The sequence below is a fragment of the Magnolia sinica genome, unplaced genomic scaffold (assembly GCF_029962835.1).
Source record: "Magnolia sinica isolate HGM2019 unplaced genomic scaffold, MsV1 ctg42, whole genome shotgun sequence".
In the NCBI taxonomy this organism is placed as follows: domain Eukaryota; kingdom Viridiplantae; phylum Streptophyta; class Magnoliopsida; order Magnoliales; family Magnoliaceae; genus Magnolia; species Magnolia sinica.
The window spans coordinates 39,916-51,088 of NW_026682850.1; the positions used below are offsets into that span (position 1 = coordinate 39,916).

General features: G+C 40.3%; 1 non-coding gene across 1 annotated transcript; it reads right to left on the bottom strand.

The window, feature by feature from the left end:
• Positions 1-10,668: 10,668 nt before the first annotated feature.
• On the bottom strand, positions 10,669-10,775 carry LOC131236361 (small nucleolar RNA R71). The gene has a single exon (XR_009166707.1). It is a non-coding gene; the product is annotated as a small nucleolar RNA R71 (small nucleolar RNA).
• Positions 10,776-11,173: the final 398 nt, after the last annotated feature.

Sequence of the window (11,173 nt, forward strand, 5' to 3'; positions counted from 1 at the left end):
GTAAGTCCCTGAATTACATATACAACCAGATCGTGTAAAAGTGTTATTTATCAAAATTATAAGTACAAGTTACATCATTTCAGTTCCCAAAATAATCATCCCATAGATCCCGCGCAACAGACCGAGGCTCGCTAGAACCCGTCTGAAAACTGCATATAGGAGAAGGCAGCCTCGTCGTCATCCAGCTCCGTCTGCCTCCGACGTCGCATCCACATCTGCAACATCGGGGCCTAAGACGAGTCCGGTGGGTGTGTAACACCGCCCGAAACGTGGGAGTGAGTGATCAACTCGGTGGAACAATAAGGCACTAAGGTTAACATGTTATCGATTCAATCAAACAGTAATGATAAAGCAGGACAATTAAATAAATCCTAAGTACTCTTATTAATGCAAGTATGAATGCGGTATGATGCGTGCCCTCACGCGTACACCCTCAGCGTCTTCATCTTACGTTACGCATGACATCGCCTCAAAGTGCGCCACATCTACAAAGCACATGCAAATGCGGTGCATGGATATGATTACCAAGTTGTTATTAGTCCAATTCATACAGCAGGATTGGGAAGCTAAGATACCTTCCTCATATCACCATCCAACAGTGATCCATACTAGGGTCGTCAATCCTAGACATCTCATACGATCATATAGTTGAGGTCGTAGCAAAGGGCTCGTCACCAATCAATGCACGCCTTTCATGCCCTTACTACCACAGATCGGCTCGTCACCTCCTTGCGGTATCCGGTATGCTCGAGGTCACTACAAAGGGCTCGTCACCAATCAATGTAGGCCGACAAGGACGAATATAGTGTCCCATACCACCATAATCGGCTCACGAGTTTAGTTGCTCACTTTGGTCACTACGGGAGGCTCGTCACCCCAGCCGTAGGCCGACGGCTCGACCACGGTGTCCCATACCACCATGTCCGGCTCATGAGTCTTAGCGGATCAGGTACCATGGTTATTAGGATTTCACTGGTAAGTTCGGTACCCTAGATTCAAGCAGTAGCGTCCATACATGGTTAACATACATCGGACAATCGGGTTAGTTGACGAACTCGACTAGCACGAGCGCACGTTGAATTGAACGACATAGAGTGCGCAAACACTCCGCGTGGCCAAACCACCGCCGCCAACTCTAATACGACTCGGGTTCGTCTAATGCGTCTCACGTGGCGAAAGCAATCTCAACCACGACCAAAGGGTCAATTACCGATTTCCTGGACTAAGGCATAGTCCCAAACATCCTACACTACGACAGATATTCATATGGAATGTAAAACAGTAATGGAACAACCACTCAAATCATGGTGCATACACATCTGAAGAATATCAACTTAACATAAATGTAAGCATAGGAATGCTTGAATTTAAATAACTTGGAATGTAAATGCATAAAGGAAATCATGCGCATCCATAGAAGTATTGAGAACCACTTCTCAACGCCTGCATTTAGTGTAATCAGTTACACTTAGGTCATTCATGCATTTCTACAAACACTTAGCATACAAGGAATAACATACATGACGTATGTTGGAATACATGCACTTAGACAATTCCCTTTACCAAGGAGTTGTCATACATGCATCTAGCATACATACATGACCAATAATCATGGCAAGCACAAGTGCGTATTTTATACGTATACGGTACTTTATAAATACACTTAGAATACACAAATCTCAATATAGCACATGCATATCAGGAAAGCAATGTAAACATAACATTTGACATGTGAAATCTCATCCATAACAAGAATAAATCACTAATGGGATTGAAAGCCTTGAAAACCATAACCTATACACTTAAAGTCCGCACCTTAAGCAAAGAAAGAACCGCCATGATTTAGACGAGTTGTCTTCGTCAACGGCGCAAGAATACCCTAAAATAAGGATAGAAATGAGATACAACAACACCAAGTCTAATCTAAGCTCTAACACAGGTTAGGGTTAGGTTAACTTACCCCAAAAGAACTCAAAATCGCCAAGGGAACGATTCAAAGTGAAGGTTCAAAGGTGAAGAAGAACAAGGAAGAATCAAGATGATTCACCAACCAATCTCTCTCACTAACTCTCTCTTTTCCACTCTCTTTCCAAGCTAGGGTTAGAGAAAATTCGTATGGAAATGAGAACTAGGGTTTAAGGACTATATATAGGCCTTAAAATGATGGAAATAACCCCAGGGTCAAGGTATACTTAGGTTATAACCAAAGTACGCCTTTCTCGATCCAACGAAGCACTTCTGGTGGGCCTATAACCACGAAAGGTCGGACTTAAGCTCACTGACCATGGATCTAGGTCAGCTGAGTTTTCGCTCTGATTTCAGATCCGCCGTGGCGGACCACACTCAATTCAACGGTCACTAAATCTCATCAAGTCCACAAGCACTAGGATATGCCTGGGCCAACCATCCCGATCGAGGGTGAAATTGGGTCGAAATCCAACGGATCCAGAATGCTTAAAATCGTCGCACAAGCGACCGACTCGGATTTCATAAAAGCTTATTAAATTCCAACCGTTCTCACACTCTTCACTCCGAACTCAACCAAATCGACCTAGAACATCAGATCGACTTGATTTTTGAGGTGAAGACCAAGCCCAACTCAGTGACCGCAACAGCCTAAGATCATCGCCATCGGACTTTCGACGCGCGGTCTAGGTCCGATCCAGATCTTCCAAAAATTCCCCAGAACAACTGGATTTAGCGATGGATCCTAGATTTCAGAGTAACGTAGCGCTCACTAATCTGCACGTTTAGAGCCATGCAGATACAATTTAAAGTGATTGATGCGAATTTCACAAGCAATCAAGTAAAGCGCTAATTACCCCAAAAACAACTACTTAAGGAAAGATTAGCACAAAAATTCCAAGGTCGTTACATGTGATGGGACCCACTTGATGTATGTTGTAATGCATAGAAGGGAGGGCCATAGAGCCAGGGTCCCTCCGTCACCGCTCATCTCTCTCTTAAACTTTAGGGTCCTTGTATGGATCCTTGGCCTGTGTGGCCTGAAACCCTAAGTTCCTTATGTGAATCCTTTGCTCTTGTATAGGGCATAAAACCTGAGTGTTGTGTGTTGACCCTTGCTCCTGTATGGGTAATAAAATTGTGTCTCGTTGAGACATGTTAGGTACCTTATGTAGATCCTAGAGTTAGCCTTATGTAGGTTGTACTGGTTTGAGGTAAACCTGATTTGAAACCTTTGTTGGTGAAATCTGGTACACTTAAGGGTTGAGTGCGTCCGCGGGGAGTGGAGTAGGCATATAACCTAAAACAACTGTGCTTGAGATTGTTATTTGCATATTCTCTTATTATGTTTGAATGATCATATGATGCATGATTGTTTAGAACTGATAAGTATCACATCTCACACACAGACACTCAATGCATCCATCATAGACTAAATTTATATACTGTTTAATATTGAATAGTCTTGTGGTTGAGATCCTCTATTTGGCTTGGAAGCTATTAGAGTTAGGTTGAAGATATCTTGATTAATTGTTATATTAGATCAAGATTATAGTAATAAGATTTTAAATAGTCATAAAAATTTATAAAGTCTTATGACCCCCTCTAGGACACTTTGATTTATTCCTACTTCTACTAAAGCGGTCATTATCGCAATTTCAGACAGTGGGTTAGGTAATAACACTCCCAAAACTTTTCCAATAGCACACGTTAACATGATACCAGCATTCGTTGACACTTGAGGCCTCACAATCACACACGTTAACATAATACCGGCACTCATTGACACGTGTGGCCTCACGGTGATTGAATCACGTATACAAGCCTCACGGCCTCTTACCCATGTAAAACTGAAACGGATTGGCTACTCCCCCTGCCACCAGCCAATGGCTGGTGATTGGTGCTCTGTGGACCCCACCACGATGCATGTGTTTCATCCATGCCGTCCATCTATTTTTCTAGATCATTTTAGAATATGAGACAAAAAATGAGGTATATCCTAGTCTCAAGTGGATCACATTACAAGAAACAGTGTTGAATGAACGTCGACCGTTCAAAACATTTTGAGGGCCATAAAAGTTTTGGATCAAGCTGATTCTTGTTTTGTCCCTTCATCTGGGCCCGTATGACCTAATCAACATATTGGATGTCAAATAAACAGTACAGCGGGCCTCAGGAGAATTTTAATGGTAGATATCCAATCACTATTGTTTTCATATGGTGTGGTCCACTTGAGATTTATATACCTCTCATTTTTGGTATCAAGCCATAAAATGATCTGCAAAAATGGATGAACAGAATGGATGAAACACATACATCATGGTAGGGTCCACAGAGCACTGACCACCAGCCCCGGGCTGGTGTCAGGAGGAGTAGCCAATCCGTTTTCCAGAAATCCAGGTCCGATCTGGACGGAAGCGAATTGGCTGGTGTATTGACGTCAGCAAGTTTCGTAGGTCACATAATGAAGTCGATTGCACGTACTTTAATGGTTGGAATCTCATGATAGCCCGGGAATAAAGCTGAGAAGTAGAAGAATTATCATGACGGAGATATGATAAAGTAGGGAAAGAAAATCAGGACATCATTATACACAAATATAGAACAGATTTTATCGGGATATTGTTGGGAAAAATCGTCATAATATTATCGTGAGATTTTCAAAATGTCAGAACATTTTAAAATATGGCATTTTTATTGCGAAATCATCACGGTTTCAACTCTTCTTAGCCATATTTTATAATTTTAAAATTACTTATCAAACTATAATTAATATTTTTTTCAGCGAGACTTTCTTAACAACGTCAGGAGAAAAATATCAAAATCTGAAAATTGCTTGGGAAATTCTCATGCGGAGAACTAGATATGTCCCTGTGATTGAGACCTATCGCCATGGTGCACGAGCAAGGTCGGCCTGTGACCCCGGGTTGTGTAGGGTCCACAGAGATGTACATGACAAATCCACTCCGTACATCTGTTTTGAAAGACAACAATAGGACACTAGTCTAAAAATCAGGCATGTCCTAAATTCAGGTGAGCCACACCAACAAAACAGTGGGAACAAAATGGCCACTGTTGAAACCTTCCTGGAGCTAACCATGATGTTTATATGCCATCCAAACCGTTCATAGGGTTACTACCACTCAGGTAAACTGTAGGCACAAAAATCATCCCAATACGTAATTTCTATCAGCCCTAGTCATTCAATCCCCACCATTTCGTGTGATCTCGCCCACATGAGTATTGAATCTACCTGATTTTTAGAATCCTGTCCTGTTGTGGTCTTGCAAAATAGATGGATGGAGAGGATTTGTCACGAAATCTCTATGGGCCCACACGCCCGGTCATAGGAATATCTAGGGTCACAGGCAATCGGCCCACATGATTGAGACCTCTCTCCATGGTGCACATGTTGGTGCATCAATCGTGACCATAAATCTAGTGGATTCTAGCATGGCTGAAAAATAATTATAGATGCATGTAAATCAATTATCATAGCTGACTGGTAGTAGAATGCCTTCAAACATGGTTAAAAACAATAAAAACTTGAAAATTAGACTTGACTGATTTTCCGACGGGTTGAGTCAACTCGATGATTGGGAAGCATCTTTTACAAGACTGTTAAATAATTAAATTAATATATATACTTAAAGAGTAGTAATAAATGTTTAAAATAATTATACCCATATCATTGCTTAGGTCGGGATCTTACTCATCTTCAAGTTACTTGATGACTTAGCTTGAGATCTTGTCAAGTTGAGTTAACTTGGGGACTGTTTGATTTTCCAATTTTATTTGAAATGCAAAGCAAATTAAAATTGTTATGGGAAAATCTATACAAGGATAATCAGAGTCAGCTTGAGCTACACTAATCAGATAACAAGGCCTCAGAAAGAGGATACTACGTCAAGTAGGGGCCTGCCCCTAAGTCACAACTTGGAATTACAATCCTGATCGGCCGACCCGAACCTTCGTCCTCATTCAAAGAAGAATGACTGAGCCAAGCTCTGATCCTCTTCCTCAGCTCCATTCAGCGAGCTCCGATCTCAGTAATCTATCGACGGACTCCGACTGCTGGTACTCAGCCCTATGTCTGCACGATCTGAGGCCGACTCAGAATACGGATACTCCGTATGCCGAGGCTGAGACCTAGCCCGGGTAAGGATGCTCCATATGTCAAGGCTGGGGCAGAGCTCTGGTAAGGGTACCCTGTATGCCAAGCCCGGAGATCAACCCAGATGCCAACGCAGTCGAAGATCCTACACAAGGATACATGCCTTTAAGACACGATACACCGCACGATCCAAAGATTGCGGATAATATCTCCACGACCATGATATCTCACTAACTGAGTAAATTATGCCGAGATCAACAGATATGGATCGTCCGACCCACATGTATAAATATCAGGAGACCCCATTGCTACAGGTACGCAAGATTTCGCACCCTCTCTCTACATTCAACTTAGACCCAGATTCCCTAGCCTGACTTAGGCATCAGAGGGTCCCCTGGCTTAGCCAGGGTCTCCTTTGCTTACCTTTTTGTGCAGGACCAGGGCCCGTCAAAGGTTTGCTGCATTGAGTGGAGGGTGGTCCAGATTTTGTTATCAACAATAATTATTACATTTTTATCTTATAAAACCATCACTCTTACATTGATTTTTGGGGAAACAAACAAGTAGTAAAATCATTATTGTAGTCAAACATACATGATGTAACCACACCTTATTTATTTACACTCATTTACCATTGTAATTGGAAAGCCAAACGGGCCTTGTGGGGATTTCAAGTCGAGTCCATGAACTCCAAGATTGGCTTCACAGTAGGAGCGGTAAACAAAAAGGATAATAGACAAGACCGAGTTTTAGAAGTGACTAAAAGTAAAAGGAAAGGTTTGTCCAATAGACACAACTTTGATGACCTATATGTTGAGAGTGAAATATTGTATATTTTCTCCTTTTTATGCATTATTTTTAAGAACATGATTGTGCTTAATTGATCTAATTATATATATTTTCTCTTATGAGGTGATTTTGAGAGCTAAGTAGAAAAGTATGCTTAAAGCATAGATTTAATGCTCAACGAATTACCAAGTAGAGTATTGGATCTATGGAAGTCAAGATTGAAGAATTCAAAAGTCTAAGATCCAAGAAAACGAAGTGAAGAACGAAGAAAATCGAAGTTGCAAAGTAAAGAAAATCAGAAGTGCAGAAATAGACACTTCGATCACGTTGCGAAAATCAAAGAAAAATCAATTTTCTTTTTGGACATATGTAACACCCCGGATTTTCGCTATTTTGAGATTTGCCAAAAATCCTTTAAATATTTTTTAATAACTAGCCACGTCATCACGTATGGACCATTGACGCTCAAGGAGATCTTATACACGACTGGTACCGATAAAGAACTGTACAAATAAGATTGATCAACCGTAAAAAACCACTGAACCCAACCGATCACTTAAACATCAAGTTTATCTTCATGATTTATTCACATAGGGCCCAAATCTAACCGACTTACCACTGATTAATCAAAACAATCGTAACTAAATTAAAAGATCTATCCGAAGCTGAGTCAAATAAGGCCCGGATCTTGACTAATGGACCAAATCAACCCAGTTGCTCTTTTAGCCTAAAATCGACGGTTTAGGGTGATCATGACCGAATCACCATTTTCGCTAATTTCAAATAGGCCATACTGTGAACTTAATTAATCCATACCTCAACAATTGCGCCGAAAAAATCTCTCTACTCAATTTATTCCAGAAACGCCCCGATTACCTGAACAAGCTCTAGACCGCTTGTTAGTGGGCCACCAGTTCTGAAATTGTAGAATAATGTCCATCCCACTGGTCTTGTGGTCCATCGCGGACAACAGACTCAGAAGATACTGAAAAATAGATGATTCACGCTGTCAAGTCAGCACTTGTAAAGTGCAACTCGCCCTAACACAGGCCTAAAATCTCAATTTTAAGACAAATGGCCCCGCCACTTAGGGTAATAAATTAGGACATTTCAGCCGTCGAATTCTACCCAAATTTACACCATAGGTTGAAGATATTTCTCTTCACTTGTCTGCAAAATCTGACCGTTGATCGAGGAACGATGACCGTTGATCACAAACCGGGCCATTGCGGTAAAACTCCACATCTGTTTGCAATCAAACCTTACCCAGCCCTTCGTCAGACCATGGGCACCTATCCCATAAATTAGATGGGCCAGGGGGCCATCAAGGCAGCCCCAATAACCAGAATGGGCCCCATAGGGCCATTGAAGGCACTTCATGAAACTCAGGGCAACAAAAATAAATCTGGACCTATATAAGTTCAACCCTCTCTCATTTGCTGAGATTCCAGTAGCTGAAATCTGAGAGAGAGAGAGAGAGAGAGCAAGGGAGGAGAGAGAGAGAGAGAGAGAGAGAGAGAGAGAGAGCAAGGGAGGAGAGAGAAAGGGCCATTGAGGTGTGCATGTGAGCATAGTGCTTGGAATTTAGAAATTTCGGCACCCTCACATTTCCATTGCAGGAAAGCACTGACACATTTCGTTGTTGGAGCGAAATTCCACCCCATCTAAGGTAAGATAGGGTCCTAAACCTCATTTCCTTGTTTATTAGCAACATGCATGTGATTTTCTGTCCGCTCCATGTAATACAAGGCCCCGGCACCTCGAGCTTGCAGACCTGGTGTCGCTAGGACAATTCCAACAACTTCTGGCCAAGAATAGGTGCGGACCATTACCTTTAGGTGGCCGATTATCGCGCCTACCGTAGGTTTAATGAATGTGTGTGGTGCAATGTTAATACATGTTACTGAAATTTCATTTGGATTGCGTGAATGGGATAATAAACTAAAAATTGTTAAAATTATGGGAAGGGGTTTGGCCCTAATACCCCCAAATATGTGACTTGTTGATTTGCATGCTCATGTAGGGCACAAATACTTAATTTTTCCCAAAATATTGCTGATTGGTTGTTGATTTCCTGATTAGGTGTTAATTATGCTTGCAATGAAGGCATAAAATGTTGTAAATTGCTGATTGGTGGTTAATTTCCTGATTTTGTGATTAATTATGCTTGGGTGAAGGCATGAAATGTTGTAAATTGGCTGACTGGTTGAGTTACTTGCCTTAATATTCAATGTACGGCTGAATTGAGTGCTTCATGATTAATCTATGGAAGATAAACTTTGGTGTATTGGTATATGACTGAGTGATGTATGGGCTGGATTATGATATGCATAATCTCTTATCTATAGGTAAAAGGTGAAGCTTGTAGTTCTTCATAATGTTTATTTTACTTTGATTTAAGTTATTTAATTATAATGTTAAACAATTCATTGATTTTGGTTTAAATGAAGAAATATTTTCAATTTACTTTGATCAATTGTTGACTCTAGGAACTTTAGATGCTTAGGAAAGCTTTTAATATGTTCTTACATGTTTTGCAATTGTTTGGTCTGTAAAATCCATTAATCAATCATTTACTCTGGGCACGATAGGTGCTTTGAATACACTGCGATCAATATGTTGATGCTTTATGAGGGAACCAATTCAATGAAAGTTCATATCTGTTTTGAATTATATGAATAATGTTTTAACTACTCCATTATCCAATTGGATAGGATAGGAATTTGATTCCAATTGTGTGATCTAATTGAATCAAGTAAAGTAACTTTAAGGAAGTTATAAGTGTATCCTTGGCACTCTAGTATTCTATTGTTGATATTTTCTTCACAATTACTCTTTAAATCCAAATTTAGTAGTTAGTTTAGATTCTAGTTCTAGTTCTAATATATTTCAGAAATCGTACAATAGCAAGTCCATGTGGGTACGACCTCGGTCTCATCGAGTTATTACTACATCGTGGCCCTACACTTAGGGTTGGCATAACAAATTTTTGGTGCATTTGTCAAGGACTTCGGTTGCATTTTCTTAAGTATATTAGTGTTAGAATTAGATTAAGATTAAGACTGAATTTTTTGTGTTTCTAAATTAGTTATTAAATACTAACCTTGTTTTGTTGTTTTATAGAATCTAACATAGAATCTCTAATTCGGTAATATCCTTCTAACTCTTCCTATTATAGTATTTCAGAATTCTTAGTTTTCTGTAATTTTTCTCTTCTAGGTTTTTAATTTAGACTTAGGGATTGAGAGTGTTTCATGCCCAAGTGGGTACGTGACAACACTCTACATCTCTTAAGTGATGGAGGATTGATCGAAGGCTTGCCTATCCATCACCGGATTAGACACACCTTGAGATCCTCAGAGTTAGTAGAAAATATGGCTGTAAATCAACCCCACAATCCGGCTAAAGAGCAACATGACGAGAACAATGCGGATTGTTCCTCCGCCTAAAACATTGCATGATTACTTACAACCAGTGAGGGCGAGTACACCTTCCTGCATGGTTTTTCACATAATGCAGGAAATGTGGATTTCAAATCGAAAGTGATCCAACTACTCCTAAAGTTTCATGGACTTGACTCTAAAAGTCCATATCTACATCTCAAGGAATTCGATGAGATTGTAGCAACCCTACAATCAAATAAAATTTCTGGGGATAACTTGATATTGAAATTATTTCCTTTCTCTCTGAAAGAGCAGGACAAGTCTTAGCTTCACTCTTTGAGGCCGAGATCTATAGGGAGATGGTCTGAGATGAAGAGGGAGTTCCTTAAAAAGTTTTTTCCAGTTCATAAGACCAATACCCTGAGGAGGGTGATCATGAATTTCTCTCAAAAAGAGGAAGGGACCTTCTTCCAATATTGGGAGAGATTCAAAGATCTTTTGAATTCATGTCTACATCATGGATACAAAACTCGAGAGGTAATAAGCTTATTTTTTATGATGAACTGAGTACACATTGTGAATCCTTGTCCTCAAAAAATAAGCAGAGAATGATCAAATTCTTGAAGTCATGATTGCCCAATCTTGCATCCTATGAACACTAGTCCAAATTCGATTTAAAAACTTGTTAATAAATCCTGAAATGAAGCCTGTAAGCAGAAGCTGCAAATACCATGCTTGCATTCTACGTCGGAAAGTACTTTAAGTGTCAAGAGTGCGTGTATTGGATCCATGTGTGAGCTTTGAAACTCTACAACCTTGTAAGGTCCTAGAGATCCTCTACGCAAGATATTGACATCAGCGGAAAAGTTAGCCCGAAAGCATTTAATGGTCACAAGTTCGTACTCGTGACGATCAATTACTT